We start from the raw sequence: 15,219 nt of genomic DNA on the forward strand, positions 1-15,219 counted from the left end.
CTGATACATGTAAATTTATGCTTGCTGCTCGCTCCTGCTTCCCTGTTCTCTTTCTTTAAGCTCCCTCCAAATTGACTTCATTCTTAAGGAGTAATGAGCAATGTAGAATACTGCAGAATTCACAGCGGAGGCAGAGGAGAAGACTGACGTTTCACAGTGCACAGGCCCTCATCTCAAATTCTCCCGTGAGAGGATGCTTTTTCCATACCTGTTTCTACATCACAGCTTTGCACCTTCTTCCACTCAGCCTCCTGGCCGCCGTCTCCTGCCTCCCTGGAGTAATTAGTCTCTGGGCCCTCTTAATCTCTCCTCTTCTTAGGGCAATTCCCTGATTGCCAATCCTCTCCCACTCATCAATACTAACTTTAAATAGGTCTAAGACCATTAAAGTGAGGATGAAGGACTTTGTCTACTCTCAGTAAACAAAAGATCCTCCAGCAACCTGGATCTATACGTTTCATATCAAGAAAGATTATAAATAATAAATATTTTTCTCCAGCCTGTCATGTATTAAATAAATGTTCTATTATTAATATGTTTCTTATGTAATAAATGTAAAACAAAACGGGGTAAAGGTGGTCTTTTTTGGTCTTTTTCGCTCTTTGGTCTGGAGCAGGTACTAGTGAATGTCCAATCTCCAGGGTAGGGATGAGGTGAAGTCGGTCACAAGGTAAGGCCTCTCAGCAACAGAAGGACCAGGACACTCTCTGAGTGATGAGGTCAGAGACATGAAACGGAGATCAAGACAGTGACTTTGTTACTGGGACTAGATTAGAGGGGCATAATTACAGTTTCAGGTAGGATGCTTTTGGTTGTAAGCAACAGAAAAACAGAAAAATCAAATTTAGGCAAAAATAGAATTTGTTGACTTATCTAACAAATGTGATTTGATCCAAGGCTCACGAATGTCACAAAAATATTTTTCTTCATTTCTCTCTTCCCTTTCCTATTTTAACGCCATTCCTAGGCAGACTTTCTCCATAAAGTAGCAATATGGTTGTCAGATAACAATCAAGTAGAAAAGAGGTATCTTTTTTCCCCCCAGCACTACTGTACCAGCAAAGTGGGGTAGATTAAGACCCGTGCCCATTTGCATGCAGTGGATGCATACATGATTGGCTTCCGTTTGGGTCATGTGTTTCACCCCAAAATGCACAGACTGGAGGTGAGGAAGGGCTGAATCCCTAAAGAAGAGTAGAGCTGTATCCAGAAGACTTGGAAATGGATACCAAGGAGGTAAGCAACAAATGTTTCCCACACAAATCTGAGGTCTGACAAAGGCCTGAGCCATTGCATATAACTGAGAGATTTCTAAGGTTTATTTTTAGGGTTAGCATTATTTTAGGGTTTATTTCTCTTCCCTGAATTTTCTAGCAGGTTTCAAGAGGCTCTAATTTTAGGAAAAAGGAACATATGATGCAGACTGGTCTTGACAATTAAAAAACAAAAACCAGTCTCAAAACCGAAAGCAACATTGCCTGCCCCCTCTCTGCATAAGAAGCTTACATAGAGGCCGGGAGCAGTGGCTCACGCCTGTAATCCCAGCACTTTGGGAGGATGAGGCGGGAAGATCATGAGGTCAGGAGTTTGAGACCAGTCTGGCCAATATGGTGAAACCCCATCTCTACTAAAAATACAAAAACTTAGCTGGGTGCACGCCTGTAATCCCAGCTACTCAGGAGGCTGAAGCAGGAGAATCACTTGAACTCGGGAGGCAGGGGTTGCAGTGAGCTGAGATTGCATCACTGCACTCCGGCCTAGGTGACAGAGTGAGACTCCGTCTCAAAAAAACAAAATAAATAAATAAATAAAAAGAAGAAGCTTACATAGAGTATTAAAGAAGTAATATGTGAATTTTATTTATTACTGTAACAGAACTCTTTTATGTAAGGGTTTTGATTCTCAAACTGCCCTATAAGAATTATCCTCAGAGGCCGGGCGCGGTGGCTCACGCCTGTAATCCCAGCACTTTGGGAGGCTGAGACGGGTGGATCACAAGGTCAGGAGATCGAGACCATCCTGGCTAACACGGTGAAACCCCGTCTCCACTAAAAATACAAAAAACTAGCCAGGCGCGGTGGTGGCCACCTGTAGTCCCAGCTACTCGGGAGGCTGAGGCAGGCGAATGGCGGGAACCCGGGAGGCAGAGCTTGCAGTGAGCTGAGATCCGACCACTGCACTCCAGCCTGGGTGACAGAGCGAGATTCCGTCTCAAAAAAAAAAAAAAAAAAGAAAAAGAATTATCCTCAGAAATATAAGTCTTTCAGACTTCCATAATATTCAAAGCCCTCACGAAGACTGGCTTTCTAAAAAGCTGTTGCTCTTCCTACCAACCCCTTTCTTTAATTGAAAGAAACTTTGATCCAGGCAGGTGAGCAAGTAAGGCTGATGGGTGATATTTTCCAGATGCATTTTAATTGGAAGCTAGTTTTCCAAGGTATTTTCCCGGTTCATTATTCGTAATTAGTTTTTGTTTTGTTTTGTTTTGTTTTTGTTTTCGTTTTTTGAGATGGAATCTCGCACTCTCACCCAGGCTGGAGTGCAGTGGCACGATCTCCGCTCACTGCAACCTCCGCCTCCTGGATTTACAACATTCTCCTGCCTCAGCCTCCCAAGTAGCTGGGACTACACGCGCCCACCACCATGCCCTTGTAATTAGTTTCGCTAAAAATTTTTGTGCTATTTTAATTCTGTTTAAAAACCTCCTTGTTCATAAGATATAATTGCTTTAGAAGGAAAGGAAGAATAATAAGGGTAATTGTACCTTAAAACCCCATAGCCTGAATACAAGTCTCAACTCTACCATGTACTAACTTTGTGGCTTTGAGAATATGTATATCTCTAAGCTTCATTTTTATCATCTGTAAAATGGAGATAGTAATATTAACATGCAGGCCAATCGTGAGGATTAAATGAGAAAACTCAAGTAAAAAGTCTCTGACTCATCCAGAAACATACAAGCTCAATAAATGTTATTTTCCATTGTAGTCTTCCCTAACTTCTAACAAAGGAGGGATCTTACGTCAGAGGAGAACTTCTAAGCTCTGTATTCCAATGCAGAGGGGCATCTGGTGATTGTTAAAATATTCGAGAAACATTTTTTAAAATCTGATTTTGTTTCCTCCTTTAAAGAATATCCAGAGAATTCACTGGAGCCTGTTCACAGGTCACGTTCAAAGTAGGAAAATGAGCGCTGTCTGTAGGGCATCCAGGTGAACTGGGAGAAGTTAAAGTGCCATCTCCTTTGAGAAGCCTCCCTTGATCCCACAAGGCTGATCTGGGTGGCCATTTTTTCCCCTAGCTCCCTGGCATGACACCTCCAGAACAGGAGCTAGCGAACTGCACACCAGGGGTCAAATCCAATCCACCATCTAATTTTTGGACAGCTTGCAAGCTAAGAATGATTTTTTACATGTTTAAATGATTGGAACACATCAAATGAAGAACAGTATTTCATAACACATAAAAATGAGATAAAATCCAAGTTTCAGTCTCCACAAATCCTATGTTGTTGAAACATAGCTGTGCTCATACATTTGAGTATTGCCTATAGCTTCTTTTGCATTACAATGGCAGAATCAAGGAGTTGTGACAGAGACCACGTAGCCATTAAAGCAGAATATATTTATTGTCTGACCTTTATAGAAAAAGCTTGCCAACTTCTCCTCTAGAACATTAACAATTGAGTCATACTGCATGTGTTTCCTCCAGGCTCCATATCCCTTGAGGATTGGGACTGACTTTCGTCTTTGTGTCTTTAGCACCTAGCACAGTGCCTGGCAAATATTAGGCATCCATAACTTCGCATCTTTCCTCTTTTTGGGTATCTCTAGTAAGGTGTCTTCTTACTGTAATCCACAGTAGGTCTGTCCCCAGGGTCTCCAGCCTTCAGTCATTCTCTGCATCCCGTGGGTATTTAAAGGTCTGATAACTGTAGGTGTGGCCAGAGCCTGTTGAACCTTTCAGGTGTCTGAAAACTAGAGGAGGGATCACTGGAAGGTTCCTTTTCTCTGTATCCTGTTTTCTGAGGGGGTATGGTGTCAGGGAAGGAGCACTGGATGTTGAGACTCGGACTGATGAAGCTGTCCTCAGCTAACGACTTCCAGGTTGTGTGATCTTGGGAACAAACCACCTAAATACCACTTTCTTCATCTGTGGTATAAAGATAATTATTACCCCACAAACCTCACTGGGTCTTGATCATGTTGGAGAATACCTGCCTCTGGTGGGTTCAGGGGCCTTGTCTGTTTTGTTTACCTTTACATGTCCTGGTTTGCACAATGCCTGGCACACAGGAAACCAGAGGTTCTCAGCTGAGACTGAACATTAGAATCAGCTGGGGACTTTTAGCTGCCCACCGACACAGAGCACCGCCCCAGACCAATGCAAATAGAGACTCTGGGAATGGGCCTGGACATCAGGTTTTTATTTCTCAAGCTCCCCAGGTGATTCTGATACTCAGCCAGATTCACAGCCCCTGCTGTGGAGTGCTCAATAACTATTTGCTGAATGAATGAATGAGGTGAAGTTGTTCCTGCAGATGCTTTGCTCCTCTGTGCTTTGAGATGCTGACTAAAGAAGTCAGGATTTTTTTGCATCAGGGATAAAATGTGCTGTTCCTCACTGATCAAGTCACTCTCTCCAGTTCACGGAGGTCTGACTGCTGTCTTCTTTACCCTTCACTGACTTGCATGACTGATAATTCTTTGTTATTTATTTGACCCTTTTGTCACTCCTGCCTTTTGTCCTCCACTTCCTTTTCATCCTCGTTCTTGTCAGTTTCCTCTTCTTTGTAATCTTCTCAGCCTATTTTTCTTACTGTTAAGTTCACTAGTAGCACTTGCTTACCATCAATAACACCAGGTATTTTCAACTATTCACATTTTTTATTGCTGCTAAATTAGTTTGACCCTGTGCTTCACATCAGAAAATAAATCTCTAGATACTTCCTTCTTCAGTCTCTAAATTTCTGTGTCTGGGAATAAATAGACAGTTGCAGAAGCTTTCAGCTAGTTGAAGAAGTAGCAAATCCAACTTCTCACTTTGCGGAAAAGAGAACTGGAGCTCAGCAAGAGGAGCAGCCTGCTCTGGGTCACAGAGTGAGCTCGCGGCACAGCTGGGGCCGGATCACAGATTTCATCAGGTCCAGTTCACGTGCCCTGCAGGCTGCCACACGGCCTGAGAGGTAGGCCCTAGGGTGTTTTGGACAATTCACTGCCTCTCTGTCGTGGAGGCTGGCACCTTTCCAAAGCTGCACCTTGCCAGACTCTATTACTTTGATCTCCCAAATGAGAAAGGAGTGTTGCTAGTAGTAGTCACATGTAGGTGTGGGAGGGACTGGCTGATCACTTTGGTTTAGTGACACTCCGGAGGACCCAGCCCTACATGTGTAAGCCTCTTGGCATACAAACCAGGAGAAGCAGGTGATGACAGATGTCCTGGAGGGGCAACAGAGCAGCAGGAGAGCCTTCCCCATAACCATGTCTAGCTGCACCCCCAACAATGACATGGTCATGAAGAGCTAGGCATTTTCCTGCCTGCAGAGACCTGCACTGTCCAATACACTAGCCCCTAGCTATAATTAAAATTCATGAAAATAGGATTAAATTAAAGCCTCATTTCTTTAGTTGCACTAGCCACATTTCAAGTGCTCAGTAGCTTCTGAGTTACTGTATTCAAGGCTACCATACTGAACAACATAGATACAGAGCATTGCCAACAATTCTTTTGGACAGGCAGCTCCAGATACTTGAGGAGGATGACTTAGTCTATAGAATGAACATCACAGCTAAGGACAATTAAAAAGAGGTCCCTCCCTGCAGTCCTTCTCAGGTTCTCAGATTCCAAGGCTGGTTGTGCAACCAATCAGCACCTCGTCTCCCCTCTCACATCCTGCCATCTCCATGTATGACTTATTCTCCTACGAGACTCTGAGCCTCTTGGGAGCACTGTCTGTCACTGATTAATTTGATGTTTCCACAGAATAGAGCATAGGACTTGATACAGGATAGCCCTCAGTAAAATGTGCTAAATAAAATTGTGAGTTAACATTCTTTAACCATTCAGTATTATTTTTAGAACAATTGTATTCAATACAATGGCAAAAAAAAATTCTGTCTTTTTGGTAAAGAGAAAGACATGTTGAAACTGGCTGTTGCTTATGTGAGAATCAGTGTTGAGTTTCCATCTCCTGGGGGAGAAGGCTCTGACACTTTGCTGGGGGTGATGGGCAGTGGAACGGGAGGATCGCGGGGCTGAGCACAGTTTCTCAGTAAACACAGGCTTACAAACTAATCCTCCACTTGGGGATTAGCTCTGCCTCTTGCACAGGGTTCTGCGATGGAATTTCTACTGATAATTCTAAGCCAGAAGGCAATGTGGAGTGGTGAACTTGGAGGCCAGGGGTCCAGATTTAAGTCCTGGCCCTCAAATCAATGAGCTGTTTAATGAAACTTAGTCTTTTTATGACAGTCCAGGCTGGTAATAAGCTCTGTCCTCCCCAGTGCACAGACAGGATTGAAGTGAGGCTCAAGTGAGATTAAGTCCTAGGAGAACCTTTGTAGCCTGAACAATGTATGTCACCGTAAGGGACAGGGGTCCAGAGGGTTACTCTGAGCGAGTTTTATTAGACTATGGGGGCACACCATTGTCTAATTAAAAACTCCTCTGGAAATGCTAGAAACCCCTCTGGAAATGCCAGCAACCCCTCTGGAAATGTGAATCAGTTGCCTTTTGGCAACTGATGCTTGTGCCGGTCAATCAAGTGCCTGGTTCAATCCTAGATTTATTAAAGTAATGCAACAGCCATGAAAATCTCTGGCAAGTCGACAACTACAAAAAAAGGGCTTAAAACAAAAGCTGACCTAAAAGACCCAGCACATCCCACCGTCCATGTTGTCTCCAAGCTAATCAGAAAGTGAGAGAACGAGGGTGAGATTTAAATCCATCGTTTCTGGCTGCAAACCTTAAACTTTCTCCAGGGCTCTCTGGATGCCTGAGCTATGGCTCAAATCAGTTCTCTACCAGACATGCCATAATTTGGGTTTCTGATAAGGCTAAACATTTCTTGTTCCCTTTAGAAAAATCTAGGTAACTTTGGAAGGCTTTCTGGTCTGAGATAATCTCATTCAAATATTTTGATCCTATTTTGGATTACAACAACTTTGCTGATAATTCTATGTAGTTATGGCAACAAATAAATGTTAATGTTCCCCAAGAGTACAGATAACCTTTTCATTATCTAGTTAACTTCTCACAACCCCTATCTGGCACCATTTCCTAGTATTTGGAGACTGATGGAATACAGACCTGGCAATATTCCTTATTCCTTTTCAGGTTAAAGTCCTTTCCAGGAGTGCTTCATAGTCAGATGCTTTTATTAATTCAGCCATTTTATCTCAGCCAGCAGTTTCTTGACAAGCACATAGGCTGTGACTTGGCCCTTACTGAACTTACGCCAGGGATATCAGTGGGGTTCCGTGTGTCCCAAGGTAGCCTGAAGGTACAACTTGCAGAGTTAAATAGTGGGATGGAGTGAGGTCAGGGACAGATCTGTCACTTACTCAGTGGTCCTGGGCCTGGATGATTTTACCCATCTTACAAATGAGAATAAAAATCTTAGCTTTGCCTACGTCCCAGGGTAAAATGGATTTACAGACATTGATTGTTATGGGTTGAATTCCTGTGTTGAAGATCTACTCCCAGTAACTCAGCATGTGACCTATTTGGAGTAGGGTTGTTGCAGATGCAATTAGTTAAGATCAGGTCATACTGAAATAGAGTGGGTGTCTAATCCAATATGATTGTATGTCTTTATGAAAAGGGTAGATGTGAACACAGACACAAACACAGAGAGAACACTAGGTGAATGTGAAGGCAAATATTGGGGTGCTGCTTCTACAGGGAATGCCAAATAATACCTGCAAGCCATCAGAAGCTGTGAGAGTAGCATAGAAGAGACTGTCCCTCACACCCGTCACAGGGAACCAACCCTGCCCACACCTCGATCTCAGACTTCCATTCTCCAGAACTGTGAGGCAATATTTCTGTTGTTCAAGCCATCCAGTTTGTGGAACGTTGCTATGGCAGCCCTAGTAAACTAATATACTGATGATGTTTGGTTTTGATGACTGAGCAGGAACCAGATGAAATACTGAGGGGTCCAATGCCCTCAAAGATATTGCTCTAAAGACTCTGGGCAAGTCAATTAACCTTTCTGTACCTCAGTTTCTTCTATGAAGTAGAAATTTAATAATGTTTATATTGCTTTTATTTCAGGGAGTAAATGGGACAACGTACTCAAAAGCATTTTTATAAGTTGTGAAATTCTATAAAACTATTATTGTTTGGGGACAATACATTTTTGATTCGGTGACGGTAGGAGGGAAGGAATGCCTAGATAGAGGATTAAGACACATGCAGGCATCCCTCAGGGATATTGCAAGTTCTGTTCCAGACCACCACAATAAAGGGAATAACATGAATTTTTTTATTACCCAGTGCATATAAAAGTTATGTTTATTGTCATAACTTTTGTGTGCAATAGAGTTATGTGTGAAAAACAATGTATTTTTAAAAATTTTAGACATTTGAATTAAGGTATGTGTCATACCTTAATTCAAAAATACTTTATTGCTAAAAATTGCTAATAATCATCTGAGCCTTTAGTGAGCTGTAATTTTTTTTTTCACTGGTGGAGGATCCTGTCTCGATGTTAATGGCTGCTGACTGGTTGGGGTGGTGGTTGCTGAAGGTTAGCTGGAGTGGCTGTGGCAATTTCTTAAAAATAAGACAATAATGAAGTTTGCTGCACTGATTGACTCTTCCTTTCATGAAAGATTTCTCTTTAGCATGCAATGTTGTTTAATAATGTTTTATCCACAGTAAAACTTCTTTCAAAATCAGAGTCAATTCTCTCAAATCCTGCAGCTGTTTTATCAACTAAGTTATGTAATATTATATATCTTTTGTTGTCATTTCAACAATGTTCACAGCATCTTCACCAAGAGTAGATCCTATTTCAAGAAATCACTTTCTCATCCATAACAAGCAACTCCTCATCCATTCATGTTTGATCACAAGATTGCAGCAATTCAGTCACATCTTCAGGCTCCACTTCTAATTCTAGTTCTCTTGCTATTTCCACCACATCTGCAGTTACTTTCTCCACTGAAGTCTTGAACCCCTCAACATTATCCATTAGGGTTGGAATCAACTTCTTCCAAATTCCTGTTAATGTTGACATTTTGACCTCCTTCCATAAATCATGAATGTTCTTAATGGCACTAGAATAGGTAAATCCTTTCCAGGAAGTTTTCAATTTACTTTTCCCAGGTCCATTAATGGAATCACTATCTTTGACAGCTATAGCCTTACAAAATGTATTTCTGAAATAATAAGGCTTAAAAGTTGAAATTACTCTTTGGCCATGGGCTTCAGAATGGATGTTGAGTTGGCAGGGATGACAACATTAACTTCCTTGTACATCTCCATCAGAGCTCTTGGGCGGCTAAATGCATTGCCGATGAGCAACAATATTTTGAAAGGAATCTTTTTTATCTGAGCAGGAGGTCTCAACAGTGGGCTTAAAATATTCTATAAACCATGTTATAAATAGATGTGCTGTCATCCAGGTTTTGTCATTCCATTTCTACAGCACAACACAGTAGATTTAGCATGATTCCTAGGGACCCTAGGATTCTGGAATGGTAAATGAACACTGGCTTCAACTGAAAGTCACCGGCTGCATTAGCCCCAAACAAGAGTGCCAGCCTATCCTTTTAAGCGTTGAAGCTGAGCATTGACTTTTCATCTGAAGCTATGAGAGTCCTAGATGCCATCTTCTTTCAATAGAAGGCTGTTACATTACATTGAAAATGTGTTGTTAGTGTAGCCACCTTCATCAGTTATCTTTGCCATATCTGGATATCTTGCTGCAACTTCTCCATCAGCAGTGGCTGCTTCGCCTTACACTTCTATGTTATGGAGACTAAACCTCATGAACCAACTTTTGCTGGCTTCCAACTTTTCTTTTGTAGTTTCCTTACCTCCTCAGCCTTCATCGAATTGAAGAGAGGTAAGTCCTTGCTCTGGATTAGGCTTTGGCTTAAGGGGATATTGAGGCTGGTTTGGTCTTCTATTCAGACCATTAAAACCTTGTTTATATCAGCAATAAGGCTGTTTTGCTTTCTTATCATTTGTCTGTTACTGGATCAGTATGTTTAATTTCCTTCGATAGCTTTTTATTTGCATTCACAATTTGGCTAGAGGCCAATTTGGCACAAGAGGCTTAGCTTTCAGCTTATCTTGGCTTTTGACATGCTTTCCTCACTAACATTAATCATTTCTAACTTTTGATTTAAAATGAGACTTGTGTGACTCTTCCTTTCACTTGAACACCTAGAGGCCATTGTAGGGTTGTTAATTGATCTAATTGTCTCAGGATATAGGGAATCCAAGGAGAGGGAGAGAGACATGGGAATGGCCAGTCCATACAGCAGTCAAAACACACACATTTATTGATTAAGTTTGCCATCTTATATGGTGTGGTTTGTGATACTCCAAACAATTATTATATTAGCATCAAAGATCACTGATCACAGATCACCATAACAGATATAATAATAATGAAAAAGTTTGAAGTATTGCAAGAATTACCAAAATGGGACACAGAGACATGAAGTAAGCACATGCTGTTGGAAAAATAGCACCAGTGGACTTAATTGGTGAATGCAAGGTTGCCACAATCCTTCAATTTGTAAAAATCTCAGTATTTGCCAAGTGCAGTGAAGCAAAGTGCAACAAAACAACATATGCCTGTATTCTGCATTTGCTGAAAACCACATAAAATACTTTACTGATTTTGTGAAGTGAACAAAATGTCTCCATCAGCCAAAGAGGTAATCCTTGATTCATTCTTCCTCCTGAGATTTAGCACATGGAGCCTAGCAGCAGAAGCCAAGGGTAGTCTGCCTGGCTGGCTGCCCTGTGCCACCAGTCTGCTTCCGGCTAAAGCCTTGGTCTGCCCCGTGTTGATTCCAACCCAGCTCCCACCACTTGCTCATGCGAAAGGAAAAAATTCAGCATACGCTTTTTTGACTCCTGATTCACCACCCCCTCCATCACAGACATGGATCTCAGACTCTTCTTTAACACGCTGAAATTGAGTTTATGGAGCTTGTCTCATCTCTCTTTGAAAAAGAATTGCTGCATTTTCTGAGCTGCTTTCTCAGTCCCATGCTTCTCTGTTATGGAAGACAATCCTACTTCTTCCAGAGTTTGCCAATCATTTTAAAGAAGCTTTTCAAATGCTATGAGCAGTTCTGTGTGTGTGTGTGTGTGTGTATGTGTGTGTGCGCGCACACATGCACGTGTGTATGTCAGTGTGTTGGGCTCCCTCACCGGAGAGTCAGCTCCAAAATGTCAGAACCCCAGGTCTGTGTTGCTCAATCAGTACCTAGCACGTAATTATTGAATGCATAAATGAATGACTTTTATGTGAGAAAGGTGGTATGATCTAACTTTAAGAATTTAAGATGGTCAAAACCTTTGGTTTCATTATGACATCCAGAAATAACATTTACTTGCTGTGTATAAGTGAACAAATCACCACTCAGAAGAGCCTCAGTGTTGGAATCTGTGGAATGTAGATGATGCTAACTTCTCTGCTTAGCTAAAGAAATTGGGAAGTTCAAATGAGGTAAAGGATGGTGTGGTTGTTTTATGCACCGACTTGGCTAGGTGGTTGTACTCAGTTATTTAATCAAATACAAACCTAAGTTGTTGCTGTGAAGGTATTGTGTAGCTGTAGATAACATATACCATTAGTTGACTTTAAGTAGAAGAGATTACCCTCTCCAACTGGATGGATCTTATCTAATCAGTTGAAAGGTTTATAGGAGCAAAAAACCGAACTTTCCCACAGAAGAAGAAATTCTCCCTCAAGACTGCAGCATCCAGTGCTGCCTGAATTTCCAGCCCGCTAGCCTGCGCTACAAATTTTAAACTTGCCAGTCCTCACAGATACATCAGCTAGTTCCTTGAAATAACTCATACATATGTGATTATAAGTAAGTAATAAATATAAATTATTTATTCCAAAAGAATGTATACCTAAGCATGATATGCATATAGGCCATCTACATATATACAGTTTTCCCTCTGGAGAACACTGACTGATGCAGATGACATCGTGTTGGTCAGTGTGGAGGGTCAGGAAATGAAGGGCAGGGAATGAAGGGAGGAAGGCAGAATGAAGGAACCGCCAAGCCAAGGGAGACCGAGAGGCTGGGAGTGCCAAGCACTGCAGTCTCTCTGTCTTCCTTGGAAATGTGCATCACTGCCATGCTTTCTGCAGGAAGGAAGGTGTTCCAGATGGTTTAAAGGTGCCACCTCCCCAGGTCCTGGCTGGGGCGGGACTGGCATATACATTCTCAGGGGTTGAGTGTGTAGGAAGTAGATATTAACAAACAGGCCCCTAAGGTGGGGAGGAGAAGGCATCGGGGCAGCAAAACTTGGCAGCTCCTTGCACCCTACCCTTACAGAAAAGACACAGAGCTGTCTGTGTGGGTGTTCTCCTGGCTGACACTATCCTAATTAGTGCAGGCGCCCTCTGGAGCTGCAGCTTCTTTTATTAATGCCTTCATTAAAAGGTCTCCCCTAATCAGTCAGCTGTGGAGCCTGCTTACCGGAAGAAGGTTCTCCGGGCTCACAGACAGGCCTTGTATCCGAGAAAGAAAAGTATCCGGTTTATGTGTGCAGGGTTGGGGCTCTTCTGGAAACCTTTTTGCAGACAGTGCTTGCCCTTAACCAGTCTCTTCTACTCTCTTTGCACTCCTCCTCCCACCCTACAGGTATTTGATGTGACAATTAAAAATTAAACCCTATGCAGCACATTGAACTCACACCTTATTCTCAAAAAGAAACAAAGTTTTGCAAAAGTTCTTAGCCAACCTAAATGAGTAAGTGGCTCATTGAAATAGGAAATGTTATATCTGATGCTCCTTCACTGTAATAATAACAGTAACACTAATTATTCTTCACATTTGTATATCAGCTGGTGATTTAAAACATGTAGTCACATCCATTATCTGCCCAGTGCCATTCTCTGAAGTTGGCGCTGGGAAGTCAAAGATGATTGACTTGAAAGTAGGATATTTTATTCATCAGGAAAAATGATCATTAAAACATTATGCTCAGAAGAGGCACTGCAGGAAGCTCTGGGAGGGGATAGCCAATTGCCTGGAGAATTAGAAAAGGTCTTTGGAGGAAATGTGAATAAGCTAGGTTGTTTGAGAAATAAAAACAATCATGCTTTTAGGAATACATACACACCCGTATACATACATTAGGAAAAACTTTAGGATATTCCTGTCTTTCCCCACAGTTCCATGATGAAAGGTCTTTTTGGGATCAAGACTTTAGAGCGGAGGCATGTTACATGATGATGCAATTGTGATCTGCAGCCTGGGTGCTGGCCATGTGTCTCCAGGCATTTTGTGGTGGGGGCCAAACTGATAGGGAGTTGTAGTAGAAGCAGTCCCGGAAGGGGAGACAGGAGGCCTGGGTGCTAGATCTTGCTCTGCTGAAAAGTTAGCATTTGACTTTGGGGAAGTCATTTCTCCTTCTAGCCTTCAGTCTCTTCATCTGTTAAATCAGTTCCGTTTTCTGTGTTTAATATTGAAAGCTTCTTTCCAGATACAGACAGAAAACTGAAAAGTAGGTGAAATTGATAGAGCAGAGCTATTTTCATTCTTATGCTCATTATTCTTCCCATTGAAGCTGGGGGATGGATAAGAGCCACAGCAGCCTTTTCTCCCTTTTTACCCCCGAAGGAACCCCAGAAGCATGTCTCTTTCACTCTTGAGCACTGAAGAGCAGTGTGAAAACCATAGGACCGAGGGCTCTTGGAATCCTCTACTCTGAGGGCAAGTACTTCTATGAAACTCACCAAGAAATCTGTTTTTCCTAAAAAATGATGACAGCTAATAACTAATATTTATTGAATATTGTTTATCAGGTTTTGTTCTAAGAGCTTTTCGCAACCCCATAAGTTAGGCATATTGTCATCACCATTTTAGAGATGAAGTAAATGAAACATGAAAGGACTGTGACTCACCCAGGGCCATGCAATTATTAAGAGGCAAGATTCAAACCCAGACAGTACGGCTCCAAAGGCCACGATAATAACCATTATGCTATCCCGCTTTGTAGCAGTCCCACAAATGCCTTCCTTGACATTTGCTTAAATAGTTCAAGCTATAGCTTACGCTCGTTTATTCTTAAGCCCATAACAGAAGTAACCAATTGAAGAATTAAATATGTCATCCCATAACCTAATTGCTGTTCTTTAGAACAAAATTATGATGAGGAGTTTGTTTTCCTGAATGTAGCTGGGCAATATTTTTCTGCTTTACTGAATTCCATTTCTTCTTCCTCTCTCCATATTCCACAGGCCTTGATTTTTTTCCTTTGGTGGAGAGGAAGAACAGTTGGTCTCCATCTTCATAATATTCTCCATTTGGCAACCATTAACAAATGTATCGGCCTCCCCAGATCTAAGCAAAAGCAGCAGAAAAGATCTAGGTATCCCCATATCCCACAGCACTGGGCAGGGGTCTGCACTGAGTCGCTTTCAGGACAGTCAGAGAAGTTCTGGGGGAGGGACAAGAGCAAGCCCCCTGCAAAGTCCCAGCATCCAACCTCAGCTGAGCCCTCACCACTCATCATAAGTTTTTTATTTCCTGTTTCTTGATGTCTGATTGCTTCCCAAAGCAGTTGTGCAAATTCTTCTCCACATTTCCAAATCTCAAAGTCCACCCTATTTCCTCTGTTTCCCCAGTTCACAGCTTGTCTTTGATTTGCCAGCAGGGATCTTCTCTGCTCTGAGGTTCCTCAGCTTACTGTGCCTCACTAGGAAAATCTTTCAGAGCTCCTCCCTGTTCTTTTCTCTTTTTCTTTTCCTTTTGATGAAGAAGTGCCCCGTATTGTACCCCATGTACTCCTGGCCTCACTCTGCCCAGCTCCCCATCAGCACTTAGCTCTGTCCACACTCTTAGTCTCCTGCTCCCTCAGTTGCTTTTTCTCCTCCCACTGTATCCCTTTAACAAATAATGCAGGTTTCACTCATTTCAAACAGACCTTTCTTTGATCTAGTTTCCTAGTCTTGGCATCATCTTATCGTCCTTTCTACTACCAAATCATGTGTTCATTTTTTCTTCT

The 15,219-nt window shown here is 42.1% G+C and overlaps 1 long non-coding RNA gene across 8 annotated transcripts in view; it reads left to right on the forward strand.

Moving 5' to 3' along the window:
* Positions 1 to 15,219, forward strand: part of LOC105470892 (uncharacterized) — a 313,903-nt gene that overhangs the window by 50,077 nt on the left and 248,607 nt on the right. Inside the window, exon 3 of one of the 8 annotated variants that reach the window (XR_980845.3) lies at positions 13,833 to 15,215. The exons of 6 other annotated variants lie outside the window; for them this stretch is intronic. This is a non-coding gene — a long non-coding RNA (uncharacterized lncRNA). One more of the 8 variants, XR_011619548.1, reaches the window with a different exon arrangement.

The sequence above is a fragment of the Macaca nemestrina genome, chromosome 2 (genome assembly GCF_043159975.1).
Source record: "Macaca nemestrina isolate mMacNem1 chromosome 2, mMacNem.hap1, whole genome shotgun sequence".
Taxonomy (NCBI): domain Eukaryota; kingdom Metazoa; phylum Chordata; class Mammalia; order Primates; family Cercopithecidae; genus Macaca; species Macaca nemestrina.